Here is a 12,606-nt window from a genome sequence, read left to right on the forward strand (position 1 = left end):
ACTCGCCCTTCGTGCATGTTGTCAGAAAAGTCCGGTCCCTGAAGAAGGATATTATGCTTGGTAAAGTGGAGGGTCAGAGAAAAAGAGGGAGAGCCCAATGAAATGAATTGACATAGTGGCAGCAACAGTGGGCTCAAACCATTGTGAGGACATAACAGGACCTGGCAGGGGGCACAGGGTTGCTATGAGTCAGAATTGACTTGACAGCACCTAACAACAATTTTTAAAAAATTTTTTTCCCTTATATTTTGTAACCTATGTTTAAGAAATCTTTGCCTCTTTCAAGATTATGAAGATGTTCTTTATTTTCTTATAAAGTGTTATTATTTTACCTCTTACATTCAGATCTGCAATCCAACTGGAGTAAACTTTTATGAATATAAAATAAACACAGCCATCATTTATTGAAATCAAATCAGGTGACTGTATGTGCAAGTGAAAGTCTATCTCTGGTCTCTACATTCCATTCTGTTGTTCTATTTGTCTATATTTGACCCAGCACCACACTGTCTTAATTACTAGAACTTCATACTATATCTTGGCATCTGATAGTGTATTCCTTCAGCTTTGGTATTTGGGATTACTTTGCCTATTCTTAGCTCTTTGGCAAGCCTATCAATTTTTATCAAAATACCTACTGGGATTTTTTTAATTGGTGGAAATTGCCTTCTGTACAGCAGTGGGTCTTCCAAATGGAGTATTCTCTCCTTTTTGTTTTCAGATCTTCTCTATTTTTCTCAATGATGTTTTGTGAATTTTTTAGATTATAGACATCTTTCATTCAATTTATTACAAGATACTTGATTTTTTGTGTCATTTTAAATTTTCATTTTTTTCTTTATTGCCAGTATCTGGAAGTAAAATCGTTTTTATATTGACATTCTATCCAGTGGCCTTACTAAACTCATATATTAACTTAATAGTTTCTGCATAGATGTTTTAAAATGTTTGACATATACAACCACAGTACCTGCAGATCATGACATGTAGTTTCCTATACAGTAACCATGCCTGTTGTTAATCTCCCATTTCTTAACTACTTTGCTACAAGCATCAGAGCTCACTGTAAAACCTCTTTCCTTCTAAGCCCAAGAATATCTGGAATGCCACAGCAGACACCCTTCACATGAGCTCACTTGTCAAGGTAGGAATGCTTTGTGCCACAAAGGACAGGACTCCTGACTATTATTGTTGTTGTTAAGTGCCATCAAGTTGGTTCTGACCTATAGCGACCCTGTATAGGGTTTCCAAGGTACAGCTGGTGAGCATGAACTGCCAACCTTACAGTTCAAACAGCTTTACAGTCTGGCACATTAACCCACAGCACCACAAGAGGACTCCTACACATGACTATTGTTGTTGTTAAGTGCCATTGAGTCGATTCCGAGCCATAGCGACCCTGTATAGGGTTTCCAAGGAGCAGCTGGTGAGCTTGAACTACTGACTTTGCCATTCAAACGACTTAGCAGTCTGGCGCATTAGCCCACAGCACCACACCAGGACTCCTGACTCTAATGATATGTAAATAAATAGTCTACATAAATGCCTGCTCAGCTCCAGACTTCACATCCTTATTAAAGATAAAAGGAAAGAGGAAAGCAGCCAGGGCCCCTGAGTTTATACCTGAATACTTTCTCAGAGGCCTCCAGACCATATTGCCCCTAGTCTGGATCACATGGTCACCCCTAACTTCAAGGGATCCTGGGAAACTGGTGTACACAATGATCATAATTCACTTCAATCAGTCCTATAATCTGGGCCCAGACATATTGCCTCTTTACAATAGGGCAGTCCACTTAACACACAAGGGAAATGGGACTGAGTAGGCAACCAGTTTCCACTACAACTCATACAGACCTGTGTCTACCATGACAGGTTTCTGCCTGCTCTGTCTTGCATCTTCTGAGTATCCCTGTATCCTCTCTGGATAACACCATCTTCAGATACACCTGCAGCCTGCAAGTAGTAGGAGGTAGCATCCAAATGGAGGGAATACTTCTTTCCTCCTTTCACATTGTTGTTGTTGTTAAGTGCCGTCGAGTTGGTTCCGACCCATAGTGGCCCTATACAGGGTTTCCGAGGCTGTAAATCTTTACGGGAGCAGAAAGCCTCATCTTTCTCCCGCAGAGCAGCTGGTAGTTTCGAACTGCTGATCTTGCGGTTCGCAACCCGATTCGTAACCACTACGCTACCAGAGCTCCTTATGCTCTTAGAATTATCCAACTGCAGTGCTGCTTGAGCCCAAAGCATCATAGAATTTGTAGTAAAACAGCTCCTGACAAGCCCCTCTTTTGCTAAGGCTTCAATACAAATATCTGAGATTCAAGTATACAGAGATTCAAGCAAGAATTACCACACTGTGCACAACGACCCCTTCTGAAGACCAGCATTTATGATGAGTCACATTGGTTATACGAGACACTGTCTTACCTTACGGAGAGCTCCTTCCCAGAATGCAACATGCGCTTGTGTTTCCAGTTGCCATCAAGTTGATTCCAACCCATGGTGAACCATGTGTACTCCACAGGACTTTTAATGACTGACCTTTCAGAAGTAGATTGCCAGGCCTGTGGGTAAACTCAAACTTCCAACCCTTCGGTTAGCAGTTGAACATATTAACCATTTATACCATCCAGAAACATACGTTGTAGTGAACTGGGAATCTAATCTGAATCTCTATTCAGGCTCTAGCTGAAGTCTTGGCTACAAACTACGCAAGTTAAAAACTAGGACACCATTTTGGCTTCAGGGCATTCGCTCTCTTTCTCTCTCTCTCTCTCTCTCTCTCTCTTTCTGTCTCTACTGTTTATTGTGAATTTGCGTGAAGGTTTTCAGAGCAGATCATCAATTTTACATTCAACAAATCATACACTTCATTTTACCTCAATGATTGTAACCTCCTCCATGTAACATCACTAATCCCACATCCTCCCTGTTTCTTGTTTCCATTCCTCCTTCTTTCCTAATGCTTCTGAACTTTGTCATTAAGTAAATACTGCCCTTTTAACCTCAAATGATTGACCATTTCATAGTAAGCATGCCTCATGGTGAGTATAGCGTCATTGTCCCCACTCTATACCTATCTATTGCTTGGCTAAAAATTGAGTCGTGAGGGTGAATTTGGTTCCAGACCTGAAGGGTGACCGAGGACCAGAGTCTTGGTGTTCCACCAATCTCTGTCTGATCTATAAACCTTATCTTCTAGTGATTTTGAGTCTTGCTTTACATTTTTTCCCATTCTTCCAGGACCGACCTTCTAATGTGATCCAGAGCAGTTGGTAGTGGTACCAGCTAGTTCTTCTGGTCTCAGGGTTGTGGAGGCTGATGTTCTTGTGCTCCATTAGCCCATTGGACTCGTTGTTTTCATGTGTCTTCAATTGTCATCATTCTTCTTTCCTCTGGACAGGGAGAGAACAATAGTTGCTCGTTGTTGTTGTTAAAGTGCTGTTGACTCAATTCTGACCCATAGCGACCCTGTACAGGGTTTCCGAGGCTGTAAATCTTTACAGGAGCAGAAATCCTCAACTTTCTCCTGCGGAACAGCTAGTAGTTTCGAACTGCTGAACTTAAGGTTCACTGCCCAATTTGTAACCACTACGCTACCAGAGCTCCTTAGATGGTTAAAAAAAAAACAGCTTTTAAGACTCCATTTTTCCTCACCAAAGCAGGATGTAGAACACTGTCTTTGTGGGCTATGTTGTGTCAATTGACCATAGTGTCCCGAGATGATGATCCTGAATCCCAGACCCAGCAACTCAAGAAAACACTAAGAAGTTTTCATAACTTTGCCCCCTGAATGCTTTACCACACTTACAGATCTATTTTCTGTATTACCTTTAGCAAAACTTTACTTGCTTGAGATATCAAAGAGATTATCCGATGATTTCCGCATTCCGTTGGGTCACCTCTCTTTCGAACAGGGCATGGGAACACTGAATGTTTTAAAATTGGGAAAGGTGTGCGACAAGGTTGTGTTCTTTCACCATACTTATTCAACCTGTATGCTGAGCAAATAATACGAGAAGCTGGGTTCTATGAAGAAAAACATGGCGTCAGGATTGGAGGAAGACTCATTAACAACCTGCGATATGCAGCTGATACAACCTTGCTTGCTGAAAGTGCAGAGGACTTGAAACATTTACTGATGAAGATCAAAGAACACAGCCTTCGGTATGGGTTGCATCTCAATGTCAAGAAAACAAAAATCCTCACTACTGGACCAATAAACAACATTCTTATCAACAGAGAAAAGATTGAAGTTGTCAAGGACTTCATTCTTCTTGGATCAACTATCAACACTTGTGGAAGCAGCAGTCAAGAGATCAGACAATGTATTGCATTAGGCAAATCTGCTGCGCAGGAACTTTTTAAAGTGTTGAAGAGCAAAGATGTCAGCTTGAGGACTAAGGTGCGCCTGACCCAAGCCATGGTATTTTCAATAACCTCATATGGATGCAAAAGCTGGACAGTGAATAAAGAAGATTGTAGAAGAATTGATGCCTTTGAGTTGTGGTGTTGGAGGAGAATACTAAAAGTGCAATGGACAGCCAAAAGAACCAATAGATCTGTTTTGGAAGAAGTGCAGCCAGAGTGCTCCTTGGAGGCCAGGATGGCTAAGCTTCGTCTCTCATACTTTGGACATATTGTCAGGAGGGAACAGTCGCTGGAGAAGGATGTCATGCTGGGTAAGATGGAGGGTCAGAGAAAAAGAGGAAGACCCCCAGCGAGATGGATAGGCCAGGTGGCATCATTGATGGCATCAAGTGTGGCAGCAGTAATGAGGTTGGCCCAGGATCAGACATTGTTTCGTTCTGTTGTGCATGGGGTCGCTATGAGTCGGTTCCAACTCGATGGCACCTGACAACAACAACAGATCTATATACGGCACCCCCATACAAATACTCTCTGTCAAATCTATATGTATTTTGGGGTTTATGCTAACAATTCACCCCACATCTTCTCACAGATCACCACTATTGCTTGATTGTGCATATAAAAATATTCACCTCTGTTGCCTTTAACTATTGTACTCCTCCCATGCCTTCCCTACCTCCATCTTTTTTTGTTTTGTCAACCTCCCTTTTATTGTATAGCGCCTTCCCCTTCACCTAAGTTAACACATGCCTACCCTTTTCCATCCCACCTCCGGTAACCACCAAAGAATGTTTCTTGACTTTTTCACAACAGTGATCGCATACGATAGTTGTCCTTTTGTGACTGGCTAACTTCATGCAAAGTATGTCTTCTACCTTTAGCCACATTATGAAGTGTTTTGCACATTCATCTTTATTCTTTACCATTATGTTCAATGTATTCCATCATATGTACCAAAGTTTATCCATTCTTTCATTGATGGGCATTTAGATTCTCTCCATCTTTTTGCTGTTGTGAAAGTTCTGTGATGAACATGGGTGTGCATGTTTTTGTGCCATGGCTGTCAGTTCTCTAGAATATACACCAAGTAGAAGGCTTGCTGAGTCACATGGTATTTCTATTTCCAGCTATTTGAGAAAGTGCCATACCATTTTCTACAATGGTTGCACCATTTTACAATCCCACCTGCAGTGTGTGAAGACTCCAGTCTCCCCCACACCTTAGTTAGCATTTGCTGGTTTCTGTTAAGTTTTGTTTTGTTTTTAACTTTGCTAACAATGCTGAGGTGAGATGATCTCTCATGGTTGCTTTGATTTTCATCTCTCTAACGGCTATTTCTTCATATGTTTGTTGAATGTCTTCTTTGGTGAAAGGTCTCTTGGCCTCTGCCTATTTTTAAATTGAATTATTTGTCTTTTTCTTGTTGGTGTGTTGACGTTTTCTATAAATTTTAGAGATTAGTCCCTTGTCAGATTTGTCATTGACAATTTTCCCCCTAGTCTATGGATTCTATTTTTACTCTTTTGGTGAAATCTCTTGATACACTTAAGTGTCTAATTTTTAAGAGGTCTCTGTCATTTAGTTTGTCTTCTGCCATTTGTGTATTTTCAGTTATACTTGATAGTGTATTTATGACATGTATCAGGACCCCTAAGTTTGTTCCTAATATTTCATTGATAATCTTTATAGTTCTAAGTTTTACATTTAGGTGTTTGATTCATCTTGAATTCATTTTGGTTTACAGTGTGAGATATGGGCCCTTTTGCATTTTCTGTCAAATGAATACTCAGTTTTGCCAAAACCATTTGTTAAAGAGACTATATCTTTCCCATTTAATGTGCTTTGACCTTCTGTCAAATATCAGCTGCCTGTAGGTAGATGGATGTACTTCTGTGTGGCTGGTTTCAATTCTGTTCCATTGGTTCCACTAGTGTCTGCCATTGTATCAGTACCAGACTGTTTTATCTACTGTGGCTATGTAATAAGTGTTGAGATCAGGAAGGGAGAGGCCTCCTACTGTGCTCTTCCCCCCAACCTCCCAATAATTATTAGCTTATTCAGGGTTCCTTTCTTTTCTGTATAAAGTTGGCAATTAGTTTTTCCGTCTCTTTAAATAATTCATTATTATCTGTAGACTGCTTTGGATAATATTGACATTGTCATAATGTTAAGTCTTCCTATCCAGGGTATATTATTTCACTTATGTGCATCTCTTTTGGTTTCTTGTAGTAGTGTTTTGTAGTTTTCTTTGTATCAGCCTTTTGTTTCTTTGGTTAGGTTTATTCCTAAGTATGTCACTTTTTGAATGGCTATTGTAAATGACATTGTTTTCCTGATCTCCTTTTCAAAGCTCTTTATTAGTGTAAAGGGATCCAACAATTTTTGTATATTGATCTTGTTCCTTGCCACTTTGCTGAATCTTTCAATTAGTTCTAATAATTTTTTTGCTGTGTCTTTGATATATTCTAAGTATAGGAGCATATCATCTGCAAATAGGAAGTGTTTTACTTCTTCCTTGAAAATTTGGATGCCTTTAATTTCTCTTTCTTGCCTTATGGCTCTAGTTAAGACTTCAGCACATTATCAGATTGATAGAAGTGGTGATAAAGGGTATCTTTGTCTGGTTCCCATTCACAAGGGGACTGCTTTCAGTTTCTCTCCAGTGAAATAATGTTGGTCATTGGTTTTATATTGTTGTTGTTGAGTTCCATTGAGTCAGTTCCTACTCATAGTGACTCTGTATAAGGTTTCAAGGTGCAATTGGTGAATTTGAACTGTCAACCTTGTGGTTCAAACCAACCTTTATGCCACAGTGTCCCTTCTATTCCTAGTGTGTTTTTTTTCCATCAGAAATGGATGTTGGATTTTGTCAAATGCCTTTTCTAAATCAATCAGTAAAATCATGTGTTTTATTTATGTGGTGGATTACATTGATAGTTTCACTAATGGTGAACCATCCTTGCATACCTGGTCTGATTCCCACTTGGTCATAATGGATTAATTTTTTTTTTTTTCTATATGTTGTGGGATCCTATTGGCTAGTATTTTGTTGAAAATTTTTGCATTTGTGTTCATGAGGGATATTGGTCTATAATTTTCTTGTTTGGTGATACTTGCCTGACTTTGGTTATGCTCATTTCTTAAACGAATTCAGGAGTTCTCCATCCTTGTCTGTACTTTGAAATAGTTTGAGTAGAATTGGTGTAAGTTCTTCTCTGAATGTTTTGGTAGAATTCACCAGTAACATCATCTGATCCTGGACTTTTTTTTTGTTGGGAGTTTTTTAATAGTCTGATAACTTCTTTTGTTATGGGTTTGTTCATATTTCCTACTTCAATTCATGTTAGATTAAGTAGATGGTATGTTTCTAGAAATTTGTTCAGTTCTCCCAGAGTTTCAATTGTGTTGGAGTACACTTCTTTATAGTATTTTGCTATTATCATTTTATTTCCATTTTTTCTGTTGCGAATTCACCCATTTAATTCATTATCCATTTTATCCTTTTCTTTTGTTAAATATGTCAGTGGTTGTTAATTTTTAAAATTCTTTCAAAGAACCAATTTCCTGTCTTGTTAATTCTTTCTCTTTATTTTTTTGCTTTCTGTTTCATTGATTTCTGCTCTAATCTTTACTATTTCCTTTCTTCTGATGACTAGGCTTACTTTGCTGCTTTTTCTAATTGTTGGACATATTGGGTTAAGGTGGTGATTTTGGTTCTTTCATCTTTTTTGATATGTGCATTTATTGCTATAAATTGTCTTCTAAGTACTGCTTTTGCTGTTGGGTGGAGTCCTATATATGTCGATGAGGTCAAGTTGGTTGATTGTATTGTTTAGTTCTTTTGTGTCTCTTTTGCGTTTCTTTCTCATTGTTCTATCCTTCATTGAAAGCAGCATATTAAAGTCTCCTACTAGTATTGTGAGTGCTGGTGATACTGTAGGATAAGCACTGGACTGCTAATCATGAGATCAGCAGTTCAAACTCACCAGCTCCTTCACAGGAATAAGATGAAGGTTTCTGCTTCTCTCCTGCTTCTGAGATGGTTGAATTTACACTCATGTTAGAGTTCCAAGTTTGTACAATCACATTTAACTGTTAACTACTCACAACTGAATCATATAATCCAATCAGCATCTTCTACCACCTTCTCTTATCCAGACACAGCAGAACAAAGACATTGTTTGGTGGAAGTTACAAAGACTATGGGTAGAAATGTCACATCAAGTAATTCACTGCACGGGAAGATCCAATCCTGAGCATTAATTGACAAATCAATTTTAAGTAATTTGACTCTTATTTCTAGACTTTAACTTCCTCATCTGAGAAAAAGAAGAGAGGCAAATTATATCTTTTTAGAGTCTCTTTTTAGAGTCCACCCCATGAGAATGTGCTAAGGAAATACCCAATAGCCCCCCAGTGTATGTATTCAATATTTGTCCCTCAGTAGTTCTTGCCTTGGGAGTCCTTGAGTGGTACAAATAATTAACAAGGTTGGCTGATAACTGAATTTTTGGAGGTTCAGGTGCACTCAGAAGGCCCTTGGAATAAAGATCTGGCAATCTACCTCATCTACCTCTGAAAAACCAGCCATTAAAAACCCTAAGAAGAAGTGCCCATCAATGGAAGAATGGATAAACAAACTGTGGTACATTCACATAATGGAACATTATGCTACCTTGAAGAACACCAAGGAAGCTGCAAGCCAACACATAACATGGATGAACCTTGAGGACATTATGCTGAGTGAAATTAGTCAGTCACAAAAGGAGAAATATTGCATAGGACCATTACTGTAAAAGCTTAAGAAAAAATATCCACACTAAAAGGTGGGGGGGAAGAAAAACAAAATTCGTTGTTGGTTACTAAGATGTAGGGGATGGGGCAAGGGGAGGGAGGGGAAGGTGGAGCACAGGGTAGGGAATAAACACACAATAGTTTGGGTGTTGGGGGGAAATACACAAGAAGAGGGAGGGGGATGGAAGAACAAGGCAGATGGGAGAACATTTAGTCACATTTGCATGAGCTAAGTGGAACAGAGATAAATAGTGATGTATGCTCAACCTTGGAACGACAGGGCTCTGTGATATAGGGATTGAGGCATGGTATGAATGTGTGAAAGAGGGGAAATAATGTTAAGATGTTTGACTGTCTTATGAATCTTGGTTTCCCTTGCCTACTATTATAAAATAGACACTTGAGAGGGAGAGAAAGGAATAGCCAGAAACATCACTATAGAAAGCTTGTAAGCCCATCTTCAGCCTATAACTGATTGTTGTTATTGTTAAGTGCCATCTAGTCAATTCTGACCTATAGCAACCCTGTAGTGTTTCCAAGGAGCAGCTGTTGAGCTTAAACCACCAAATTTTCAGTTCAAACAACTTTGCAGTCTGATGCATTAGCCCACAGCACGATGCCAGGACTCCTATAACTGATTGGAATACCTAAAATGGGGCTAGAACCTATCCAGTGAAAGAGGCTTCCTATGGAACCTTTGCATTGCATAAGACCATAGGTGGAATCCTGATCCCCATCCAGAATCTTCTGAGGTGGGAAATTTCCACTTGAAAAAACAAGCAGACCAGCCTGGATCAGCTAGAGGAACAGAAGATACTTCTTGAAAGAAAGGCCAGCAGGAAAAATCAAAAACAATAATGGCAGTCTGATTGACTACTACAAGAACAAGCAAGTTGTTCACCGGGGAACCATCAAGGCAAGCAATCAAGTCCCCTCAGGGTAAACCCCCTTCCAAGACTGAAACTCAAAGGGAACACACTAGCAGACATGTAATCTTTCTGGTGACCACGTTGGTCTACCGATAAGGGGAAGTGGGGGAAAAACAGCAATGAAGTTGTGAGCTAAGTCCAACCACGTTCAATAGACTCCTGTCAACCTGGATTGAGTCCTGGTTGGCCAGCAGTATAGCAAGACCTGGGGACTCCTGAGCCCATGGACAGGGACATAGTCACAGAGGATTAAAGCAGAGAGTGAAGCATCCAGCTGATAAGAAATGAGGGGAGATGCACAAGAATGCCCATACTTGCAGATAGTACCCATTTGACCTAGCTTGAATGTCTGGATAACCAGAACTCGACTAGAGGAAGAAAGATGAGGAAAAAAGTATAATCTGCTACAATTTGATGAACTTTATCTATACTTATGGATGTAGTAGTTATAAAGAGGGAACAAATCTTTACAGCAAGGATCATTCCCACCCCCTCTGTATACAGGGATGACAGGGACAGGTGACTTAGACATTGGCTATCCAAAATTGGGGAACCACAAAGGCACAAAGTGACTGGATTATAGGTTTTCAAGAGGGAGCTTGGTTTCAGAGGGTGCAGGGGAAGGTAGAATCTCCACTGAGTGGTTTCCACTGTCTAGACAGGACTGGTGAAAGAAGATGGGGATAAGACTCTTGTGGTTCAATAGTCAATAATTGCTATCAGGACTGACTGTGAATGTTGCAAATGTAAAAGTAGACATTTTGTAACAAAAGGAGGGTAGTGGTTCATCTTGCAGTCCAGGAGTGGAGGACCCTGGGACCATCAAGGGAGGAGAGTGGAGTGCAGGACCACATCCAGAGAAGCAGCAAAACCAGAGATGGAGGCAGAGACAATGATGTGGAGAGACAGAGCACCAGGGGACTCTAGACTCAAGGAGGGAAAGGGACTGTGTGCTGGTCACTGGGGGGCTGGCATGCAGGGTATACCCTTTGGTTGTTTGAATGGTTATATATTCCTAAGTGTTTCAGTATACATCAAAAAACAAAACAAAAAAAAAAAAAAAACCCAGAGGGATTGGAAGCAAATGCTGTTGAATGATGATGCATGGAAGGGATTGTAATCATTGCAATGAAATGTAATACGATAGGATGAATGTAAAGCTGATGCTCTCCCATGTAAACTATCACTCAATTCACAATAAAAACTTTAGAAAAAAACACCCTAGGAAGCACAGTTCTACTCCAACACACATGGGGTTACCATGAGTCAGAATCAAGATGATGGCAACTAGTTTCAGTATTTGTTTGTTTAGATCTTGAGTACCTTGAGTGAAGGTTCTAATATTATTCTATTCCAGATAAGAGATAAATCAGAATGATAAGCAATGCCTCAAGATGATCCATCCATCAGTGGATCTGAACCCTGGCTTCCTGACTCCATCGACTCTTAACCACCATGATATGCAGCCTCTACCAGCACTAGTCCCACGGTCCTGGAAGTGAGGCTCTGGAGCCAACTGTGCAGAGCTGAGCTTCAGAGGCGATGTTCTTGCATCAAGGTGAAATAGAAATTGCTCCCAAATGAGTGGCATAACTGCCCCACCACCACCACCAACTGCTCACTCCTTCCTGTGGCTTCCTGCATGCATGGGTACACTTTCTGCTAAGCCTTCAGCTTTTGTCTGCATTTCCCTACTATGTTGTTGCTGTTGAGTGCTGTCAAGTTGGTTTCCAACTCATAGCAACCCAGTATAGGGTTTTTAAGCAGCGGCTGGTGAATTTGAACCATCTACCTTGTAGTTCAAACCTACCTTATGGTCTAGTGCATCATCCTAAAGCACCACACCAGGACTTCTTTTCTCTACTATAGATTTATTTTATTATTTCAATATAAATAGTTTACTGGCAACTGTCATTCCCTAGACTGCTTAGCTTGCTATAGACACCAGATTGCTCAGATCTACAGCTGAGCTGAACAGAAGTAAACGTACCCTTTACTCTAAGCATTCAGGCAGAGAAGAAGGCCCATAAGGCTTGCTGTCTCTGCCATTCACTCAGCTGTATATCTCAGGTCTGCCACACAGAGGCGTCCAGACACACCAGAGAATGTGCATTTTCGCCCCTCAGTCTCTTTCCCTCAATTCTCCCTCAGAACACTTCTGCGAGAATTTATGTTCTTTTGGTTGAGCTTCTTGTGTTTCCTAAATGTGGCCTCCTTTGGGAGGCCAATAGCTAAAACAAACAAGAGTATTCAGTTTATTGACCACTCATTGAGGCAAAGGCAGCCAGGATCCCAAAATTCTAAGCTCTCCACCAGTCACTGCTGCGAGAGGGAAATATGCAGAAATCCAGGTTATATCCATTCTGTATTTCCTTGTAGCCTCCTATTCTAGAAAACTCGGTGGCTTATACTGGAGCAGAAAGGACTTCTTTTGCTTTCTTGCCCCAGCTCTTAATCAGTGCTTTTCAAACTTCCTTTGTTGAAGGACCATTTTTCTCAATATGTTATG

The sequence above is a fragment of the Chrysochloris asiatica genome, unplaced genomic scaffold (genome assembly GCF_000296735.1).
Source record: "Chrysochloris asiatica unplaced genomic scaffold, ChrAsi1.0 scaffold00186, whole genome shotgun sequence".
In the NCBI taxonomy this organism is placed as follows: domain Eukaryota; kingdom Metazoa; phylum Chordata; class Mammalia; order Afrosoricida; family Chrysochloridae; genus Chrysochloris; species Chrysochloris asiatica.